Source organism: Vigna unguiculata, chromosome 10 (assembly GCF_037176805.1).
Source record: "Vigna unguiculata cultivar grain cowpea cultivar isolate G323 ecotype 2 chromosome 10, ASM3717680v1, whole genome shotgun sequence".
In the NCBI taxonomy this organism is placed as follows: Eukaryota; Viridiplantae; Streptophyta; class Magnoliopsida; order Fabales; family Fabaceae; genus Vigna; species Vigna unguiculata.
The window spans coordinates 21,430,650-21,441,525 of NC_140801.1; the positions used below are offsets into that span (position 1 = coordinate 21,430,650).

Sequence of the window (10,876 nt, forward strand, 5' to 3'; positions counted from 1 at the left end):
TCATCTGTTTTGATATATTTCATTTTATTTTTAATAAATATAATTTTAGGTTATTTATTAACTTAATAATATTATAATATTATCACCTACTAATATAATTTCATATTTATTTACACAAACACAGTAACGTTGTGTTTACGCTGGTTAAAAGAGAATTACGTTATGTTATTTTAATAAGTAATATATTTATGGCTGTTTTGTTTTTATGAAAAACACTAATCTGTATAGTTAATAAAATATTATAATAAAATTTAACAAAATATTATATTATCACGCTTTATCTATTAAATGCATAATTTATAATATCTTACATAGTATATATCCAGTACCAGATTCTGTTGTATGATTCCATTTATTAGAAGCCAAAAGTACATATTTTAATAATTAATTTATAAAATTTAAAATATCTCAAAGTTGGACAATAAAAATATAAATATAAAACGTAGTACATTTAAATCATAAAACTGTTTTACTAAACTTTAATACGAAATATTTGAAAAAAAAGACTTTGTTGAAGATTCTTACACTCCATCAAATACTTGATAATGCAATAAGTTGCACCACGTCTTTATCTATGGACATCTCTATCTTCAAAATAAGTTTTTCTACCAATGTTTATCTGTAACTGTAGAAGACTTTTCCTAACACTTAATGGAAAATTCAACTTCACATAATAAGGATAACATGCAGTTGAATTAAATATTCTTATGCGGATAAAATCTCAATAACTAATTTTAATTGTGGTCATTTAAATATTAAATAGTGACATCAAAATAAATATAAAATAATAAATTATTATATATATATATATATATATATATATATATATATTATTAATATTGAAATAAAAATAAACTATTATCTAAAATAAAAAAGAAAACGGTAACAGCAACAAATACTCCTATCTAAAATATGGCTTCTAGTAAGATAGATGTGAGTATGGTATTCAACTTTGGAACCTCCTCCTCAGCAACAAATACTTCTATCTTTTCTCATGGGATTGCATCAGCAAATTGCAAAACAATGTCATCTACAATAATAACAGGTATGCAACTAAATATCATAGCCTCTACCAATCTTAGGCTCCAACGGGTCCATCCAAGTGGGTATACGCAAAACACAGCTACTGCATGTCCTTAAAGTACGTGGTTGGATGCTTAGTGGAGACATCAAATAGAGGATTGTCCTTAAAAGTTCTCCCACACTGCTACTCTTGCACCTCTGCAAGATTACACAACATGGCCCGTTTATAGTTAGTCCAAATTACAATAGTTATATGAATCAAAGTCCCTAGTCATTGCATCTTTTATAAGAAAATGTAAATCAGATTTCTTATGCAGCTATGATATAGAAGAAATAAAAGGCTACACACTCGGACATTCTTGTTTAAACTTGTAATAAGGCCTACCTTGCATAATAACCACCTTCAGAGTCATTGCCAACATCATAAAAGTCATCGAAAATACACAAAAATGACCTAGGAGTCTTATTAGGAATTAGGTGGGTGTGGATTTTCTTGGTGAAAAGTATGGAGAAATGGTATTTGAGCCCTCTTTCGGGCATATGTGATTCCTCTGTCCAAAGGTTTGAACCAATGTAGCACGCTTTAGCAGTTAAAGAATCCCCTCTTTCAATTGCCTTCTCTTCCATATACAAATTAATATAAATATATAATAAAAGTGGTATAAATAATGAATGTTGAAAATAATGCACAAAATTTGTACCTCGTAATGAAAACATGCCCCAAAATTTTGAGGAACCACAAAGAAGTGATGTGCCCCCTATGTGAGCCTTCAATAAGGTCAGTTGGAAGAAATAAGCTTTATGGCACTTCTTATCATTTGTGGTCATTGTATACAGGGGTATAAAACCTCTTCTAGATTAAAGTTTCAACAGGACCAGATAAGAGAAACCGGTGATTAAAGATTTTAGTTGCAAACATATGGTTGAGGCATCTTGGATCTTTTTGCAGAATTTTCTTATTATACTTACTTGGAAGTTCATATACAAAAACCTTCAATCTCACCACGGGATTATCTTCCAATACATCATCAACACTACCTACAGTTGGTTTAACCACAACATGCTTATAACCTCACAAATTTAAAAAGTGTATTAGATTTCAATATATCTCTAGAAATATAATTGTTTAATATAATTAATTGAGAAAGTACAAATAAAACTCTGGCCGTGTATAATTGCATATATGAAGCAGCATAAATCTAGATACTGAATAAGAGCTTAGTTTATAAGTTTCATTAAACCATGTGGTTTCAAACTATTTTAATCCAATACACATAAAACATGAGAAAATATGACCAAATCAATTGAAAAGCCTCACATTCAACTACCACATATTTCCAGCTTATTTATTCAAAGAAAATAGTTAGTTGCATTTTATGGCCAACCTTTTTATTTTAATCCCATTTCTGGATGAAATCCACTATGGTTTACCATGCTAAATTCTCTCTCCCTATAGCAATTATCTAAGATTTAAATAGACATCGTTAACCTGCTTCACATTTTATTTATTTCTTATTATTGGTGTAGGATATTCATTAAATAGTAAATATTCACAGTTTTGAAATATTCTCATTTAAAACACAACACTTTTAGTTTCAAGTATACTGCATAATTGCCCATTGATCTTTATTTATACCTCTCTTCTCTTATTTGATCTCCTTCCCAAACCCCAAACCCAAACAAATCCTTCCTTAAGAGTTACACATGCATTGAAATGAGGAAATGTTCTAGCCACGTAATCTAAAAAGTAAGCTTTTTGCCACAAATGCAGACAACAATATCCAAGAGGCCTTTCTACTTCAAGTGGTATTTTTTGATTCCAATATATTTTATTGAAGTAAATATTAATAAAAATAAATGTTTAGCACAAATTTTGGCAGCAAGTAGAAGAAAGTTTTCCTGCTCTCTCCAAGCACGAAAAAAAAAATTGAAGCCTTGTCTACCAATTTTACAAAAAGTTTCCATACTACATTTCAAAAACTAAAAAAGTAAGGACCAGTGTTGTACCTCTGAAAAAAATTGTCAGCGAGAATTATTTCCTCTGTCTCCTTGAACTTCTTTCTAACATCCAAATTTAGGTCCTCGAGCTTTGAGCAGGGCTCAAACTCATTTGCAATATCCCTCACCGTACTAATGATAATAAAATAAGCAGTACATTATAAAGATACATAATGGATATTTTAAGTCATACATTACGAAGACAGAATTGATAATATAAATCATATGCAATATCCCTCATCTTCCTGAAAAATGTTTGTGCAAATATAATGACTATTTCACTATTCACCGAATACAATACAATACCTTTTTCTCAGATGGTATAGCTACCCCATTTGTTGCATTAGATGACCCCGTCCTATAATGAGTACTTGAAATATCAGATCCATAAACAGAAAGAAGAAAAGAAGAACAACCAAGAAGCAACTAAAAAGTTAATAAATTAAATAAATAGAAAGAAAAGTACATTCATCAAATGAAACAATAAATCGTAACATGTACCTTCTATGTGCTATTTTAACAACAAACACCATCTCCCCAGCATTTCAAACGGCTACAGAAAAAGAAAAAAATAAGCACACAGATAAATGAAACGCCTTTTCTTGAAGAGACATAAAAAAAAGGTTTTTTGCAAAGATCAAACATTTGAAAGCAAAATACATAAAACCCAAACCAAGATATGATATAGTTGTAAAATTGTAAAATGGTAAAGACAGAATTGGGAGACATGAAGCATAGAGAACAACACCATCAAGAAAAACATGTACAAAAATCAAGACAGAAACATAGACATCTTCATTTCAGTCATACTTTTTCTTCAATCCACAACCATACACATTACAAAAAATCTTACCCTTTATTCAATCTACAACCATAGACATCGAAAAAGCAACTAAACACACAATAATGATATTAAAAACAAAAAATAGTAAATATACTTCATGAAAACAAAAGGTTTAGGTTTTTCTTCAAAACAATGAAAAAACAAAAGGTTTAGGCTTTTCTTCAAAACAATGAAAAAAGAAGAAGTAGAAAACAAAAGTAGAAGAAGACCATGAAGGAGGAGAAAGAAAACTCAAGCTACTGACTTTAACCAACTATTAAAACGTACTAATCCAGAGGACACCATCTTCATCACAAAAAACCTAAAAAAAAAATAAACCTTTCATGAAAAAAAGAAGAAGGAACACATAAGAATTAAAAGAAAAATAAATAACACCATAAAAAATAACAGAGAAATCTGAACATAGCTTTCAATAAATACTAACCCACTGCTACAACATATTTAACAGAAAAAAAACTACAGAAACATAACCTTTTATAAAGAAGAAGGACCACAAAAGAAGTAAAAAAAATAGCACAATGAAGAACAACAAACAAATCTCAACAACAAACCACAAATAGACGAAAAAAAGAAAAGAAAAGAAGACAACCAACAATAACATCATCATCCTCAGTCATTCTATTTGTTCAAAAATACTTTCTAAAAACAAAAACTTGAACCTTTTCTTGAACCCACAATAATAGATGTATCAAGTATAAAAAAAATAAATACAACAACACCATCAACAACAACAAAACATGTTCAAGATTTTGTTAAAAATACCTTCTAAAAATAAAAACATCAGTGTTTTCTTCAAAACGAAACACATTGCAAAAATTAAATCTTTCACGAAGTAAAAAAAAAAACAGAACAACAACAACAACAAACACAACAACAACAAACAGAACAAAAAAAAACTTAAGTTGATATGAGGAAAAAGAAAGAAGAAGGATTGAAGAAGAAGGAATACGGAAGAAGAAAAAAAGAAATTACCTCGACGAAGTTGATTGCCTTGGAGAAGAAGATCCTACCGATTGCCTTGCAAAAATTAAATCTTTCACAAAGTAAAAAAAAATAACAGAGTAAGAAGAAGAAAGAAAAAAGACCCTTGAAGAAAAAAGAATAAATTAAGAAATAGAAAAAAAAATTACCTACACCAATCAAAACTTCTGTCAACCTTCAACAAAAATAAATAGAAAAAAAAACTTAAGTTGGTATGAGGAAGAAGGAAGAAGAAGGATTGAAGAAGAAGAGGAAGAAGAAAAACAGAAGAAGAAGAAGAAGAAGAAGGAAAATGAAAGAAGAAAAAAAAATTACCTCAACGAAGTTGATTGCTTGGGAGAAGAAAACCCTACTGTCAACATTCCACAACAACAAACTGGAAATTAAAAACAAAACGAAAACCTAACTTGATATGAAGAAGAAGAAAGAAGAAGGATTGAATAAGAAGAAAAAAAGCTAACCTCGAGTAAGTTGATTGCTTTGGAGAAGAATGATGCTGCTGTCTGACAACGTCAATCAATATTTAAAAAAGACGTTCGAACCGCGAAAACACAACAACATTAAAAAGACAAAAATACCCTCAATTTTAACCATGTGTCAATAAATTAAAATGTCTATTTCAGTAATTTACCTACACTAAGAATTTCTTAGATATATAGTAGATAATCCCTTTGACAATTTGCAACAAGTTTCTTCTGAAATTTTGAGCAATTTTTTTGAAAAAAACATGATTTATTTAAATTGTAAATAGTAGAAAGTAGGTAAAAACAATTGAAAAATTGTTACCTAGAGATTGAATTTTATATATTTCAGAAACTAATCCCATTTGAGTATCTGCCAACCTGTTTGTTATGGAATTTTGAGATCTTTTTGTACATAAAAGTTAAATTATTTGAATTGTAAATAGTTAAAAATAGTAAAAAGAACTAAAAAAGGGTTACCTGGAGATGGAATTTGTCAAATTTAAGAACACAAATCCTATCCTAGTATTGGCCAACTCGTTACTTGCGAAATTTTTAGCAATTTTTATATATAAAATATCAATTATTTAAATTGTAAAGAGTTAAAATTAGTAAAAAATTAAAAAAGTGTCACGAAAAGAAGAAAATTTTCAAATTTCATAACACCAATAATCCCTTTGACCATTTGCAACAACTTTCTTATGAAATTTTGAGCAATTTTTATGAAAAAACATGATTTATTTAAATTGTAAATAGTAGAAAGTAGTAAAAAACAATTGAAAAATTGTTACCTAGAGATTGAATTTTTTAAATTTAGAAACAAATTGCATTTCAGTATCCACGAACCTGTTTGTTATGAAATTTTGAGAACTTTTTGTACATAAAAGATCAATTATTTGAATTGTAAATAGTTAAAAATAGTAAAAAGAATTAAAAAAGGGTTACCAGGAGATGGAATTTGTCAAATTTAAGAACACAAATCCTATCCTAGTATTGGTTAACTTGTTTCTTATTAAACTTTTTGCAATTTTTTTATATAAAATATCAATTATTTAATTTGTATATAGTAAAAATTAGTAAAAACCTCTTAAAGAACTGTGACAAAAAGAAGAAAATTTTCAAATTTCATAACACCAACAATCCTCTTTGACTATTTGCAACAAGTTTCTCATGAAATTTTGAGCAATTTTTATGCAGAAAACATGAATTATTTAAATTGTCAATACTAGAAAGTATTAAAAAATAATTGAAAATTTGTTACCTAGAGATTGAATTTTATAAATTTTAGAAACTAATCCCATTTGAGTATCTGCCAACCTGTTTGTTATGGAATTTTGAGATCTCTTTGTACATAAAAGTTCAATTATTTGAATTGTAAATAGTTAAAAATAGTAAAAGTAATTAAAAAATTGTTACTAGGAGATGGGATTTGTCAAATTTAAGAACAAAAATGTTATTCTTGTATTGGCCAACTCGTTACTTATGAAATTTTTTGCAATTTTAATATATAAAATATCAATTATTTAAATTATAAAGAGTAAAAATTAGTAAAAAATTACAAAAGTGTCACAAAAAGAAGAAAATTTTCAAATTTCATAACACCAATAATCCCTTTGACAATTTGCAACAAGTTTCTTCTGAAATTTTGAGCAATTTTTATGAAAAAAACATGATTTATTTAAATTGTAAATAGTAGAAAGTAGTAAAAAATAATTGAAAAATTGTTACCTAGAGATTGAATTTCTTAAAGTGAGAAACAAATTGAATTTGAGTATCCACGAACTTGTTTGTTGTGAAATTTTGAGAACTTTTTGTACATAAAAGATCAATTATTTGAATTGTAAATAGTTAAAAATAGTAAAAAGAATTAAAAAAGGGTTACCAGAAGATGGAATTTGTCAAATTTAAGAACACAAATCCTATCCTAGTATTGGCCAACTGGTTACTTGCGAAATTTTTAGCAATATTTATATATAAAATATCAATTATTTAAATTGTAAAGAGTTAAAATTAGTAAAAAATTAAAAAAGTGTCACAAAAAGAAGAAAATTTTCAAATTTCATAACACCAATAATCCCTTTGACAATTTCCAACAAGTTTCTTCTTAAATTTTGAGCAATTTTTATGAAAAAAACATGATTTATTTAAATTGTAAATAGTAGAAAGTAGTAAAAAGCAATTGAAAAATTGCTACCTAGAGATTGAATTTTTTAAATTTAGAAACAAATTGCATTTGAGTATCACGAACCTGTTTCTTATGAAATTTTGAGATCTTTTTGTACATAAAAGTTCAATTATTTGAATTGTAAATAATTAAACATAGTAAAAAGAATTAAAAAAGGGTTACCAGGAGATGGAATTTGTCAAATTTAAGAACACAAATCCTATCCTAGTAATGGCCAACTTGTTAGTTGTGAAATTTTTTGCAATTTTAATATATAAAATATCAATTATTTAATTTCTATATAGTAAAAATTAGTAAAAAATTAAAGAAGTGTGACAAAAAGAAGAAAATTTTCAAATTTCATAACACCAATAATCCTCTTTGACTATTTGCAACAAGTTTCTCATGAAATTTTGAGCAATATTTATGTAGAAAACATGAATTATTTAAATTGTAAATAGTAGAAAGTAGTAAAAAACCATTGAAAATTTGTTACCTAGAGAATGAATTTTATATATTTCAGAAACTAATCCCATTTGAGTATCTGCCAACCTGTTTGTTATGGAATTTTGAGATCTTTTTGTACATAAAAGTTCAATTATTTGAATTGTAAATAGTTAAAAATAGTAAAAAGAACTAAAAAAGGGTTACCTGGAGATGGAATTTGTCAAATTTAAGAACACAAATCCTATCCTAGTATTGGCCAACTCGTTACTTGCGAAATTTTTAGCAATTTTTATATATAAAATATCAATTATTTAAATTGTAAAGAGTTAAAATTAGTAAAAAATTAAAAAAGTGTCACGAAAAGAAGAAAATTTTCAAATTTCATAACACCAATAATCCCTTTGACCATTTGCAACAACTTTCTTATGAAATTTTGAGCAATTTTTATGAAAAAACATGATTTATTTAAATTGTAAATAGTAGAAAGTAGTAAAAAACAATTGAAAAATTGTTACCTAGAGATTGAATTTTTTAAATTTAGAAACAAATTGCATTTCAGTATCCACGAACCTGTTTGTTATGAAATTTTGAGAACTTTTTGTACATAAAAGATCAATTATTTGAATTGTAAATAGTTAAAAATAGTAAAAAGAATTAAAAAAGGGTTACCAGGAGATGGAATTTGTCAAATTTAAGAACACAAATCCTATCCTAGTATTGGTTAACTTGTTTCTTATTAAACTTTTTGCAATTTTTTTATATAAAATATCAATTATTTAATTTGTATATAGTAAAAATTAGTAAAAACCTCTTAAAGAACTGTGACAAAAAGAAGAAAATTTTCAAATTGCACTAGTGTTATACCCGTGCGTACGCACGGGTGATGTGTTTTTTTTTTCTTTTAATTTTGTATTTGTAAAGTAAAAAATATTAATTATTTTTTTTAATTAATCATTTTTTTCATATATATCATTGTACAATATTATTGTTTATACAAATAATAATAATAATAAATATTGTAGTTAAATATTATTAGAATTAGTATAGATGAATATTACTTTAGCTTTTGTAGTTATATTTTTGAATGGAGTAATTCAAATTTGGTTACATACAAATTTAGATATTTTTTTAATATAAATAAATTTATATTATATTTTTTAGTCGATTGTTTTAAAATTGTTTAGAAATAATCATAAATATATTATTAGTTGAATAAGAAAATATTATGTTTTTCGATTACTTACTAATAAATAAATTGGTTACAGTTATGATTATTTTGATTATGTTATTTATATAATAAAATGTTATATGATTATTGGTTATTATAATCTTTGGACGGATATATTAATTAAAAGTTTAAATATAGTTGCAAATGTGAGGAATTGTTTTTTTTTTTTTAATATTTTGAGTGTAAAATTACAAATATTGAAAGTAATAGATGGAAAAGGATGTTTAAAGAGGGAAAAAACTCTTTGGTAGATTTATTTGTGTTCTAAGAGAAAGTTTCACCCTAGGAAAACAAAAAGAACTTCATGACTATATCAAGAAAATTGTGCACTAAAGAATACCAAAATTTGTAACCTTGTTTTAATCCTAAAAAAATAAGTTTTAATTATTCACAGGTATCTTTTGCAACAAAATAATTAAAAATAATAATGTTATTTTATACTAACATTTTAAATAAAAATAATACAAGTGTAATAAATATTTCTAATTTTCAATAAATATAAATTCAACTTCTAATTAATAATAAAATATTAACATTAATAAATCAATAAATAAAGAAATAGAATATAAAAATTGATTACATTTATAATAACAAATAGTAGTAAAAATAACACTAATAATCAAATAAAAATATTAAAATAAAAGATAATTATTGAATAAAATTATAATATCAATGATAAATATATTACAAATTAGGGAAGACAATGTGAATTGAATTCTTGATTTTTTGATTTTTTATATATGCATGTCATTTTTAAAATCAAATATAGACATATTATATATTATATTATGTATTATGAATCCTTTACAAAAAGAACAACACCAACAATAATAATAATAATAATAATAATAATAATAATAATAATAATAATAATAATAATAATAATAGAATCACAATAACATTAAAATAATATTAAATATTTGTTAATCCTAATAATATTAATAATATTACAAATAATAATAATAATAATAATAATAATAATTCGAAAAGATTAAATTATTAATCACTCGTATTTTTTTGTTACGAATTAACTAAAAATAAAAAATATTATTTTACACTCATTCTGATTTGAATACCAATACTTATAATAATAACACTAATATATTGTGTGTTATACCATACTAATAATAATAATAATAATAATAATAATAATAATAATAATAATAATAATAATAGAACAGTATATGTATATTGTGGTTGACATCAATGTAATAGTGTAAACATATTGTAGTTTATGAATCCGTACAAAATAATAATAATATTATTATGAAATAATTAAATAATTAATCACATGTATATTTTGTAATAAATTAAATAAAAAATAATAATAATATTTTACACTAATAATAATTTCAATACCAATCCTAATAATAATATTAATATTGATATATCGTGTGTTATACCAATACTGATAATAAAATAATAATAATAATAATAATAATAATAATAATAATAATAATAATGTAAGGATATTGTGCATTATAGATCTCATAAAACATAAATACAAAACAATTGAAATTGAGCTTAAAATTTATCGATAGAAACACATAGAGTATATATCCATTGCTAAACTAAAATGTAAACATAATAATAACAACAATAATAATATAATAATGATAATAGTGTAGAAATAATAATAATAATAATAATAATAATAATAATAATACAAAGTAATATCAATATTAATAATAATAGTGATAGTAGTAGTAGAATAATATCAATACTAATAA

General features: G+C 24.9%; 1 pseudogene; it reads right to left on the reverse strand.

Annotated features, from left to right (window-relative positions):
- Positions 1–904: 904 nt before the first annotated feature.
- LOC114171376 (putative beta-1,4-xylosyltransferase IRX10L) lies at positions 905–3,554 on the reverse strand (annotated as a pseudogene).
- Positions 3,555–10,876: the final 7,322 nt, after the last annotated feature.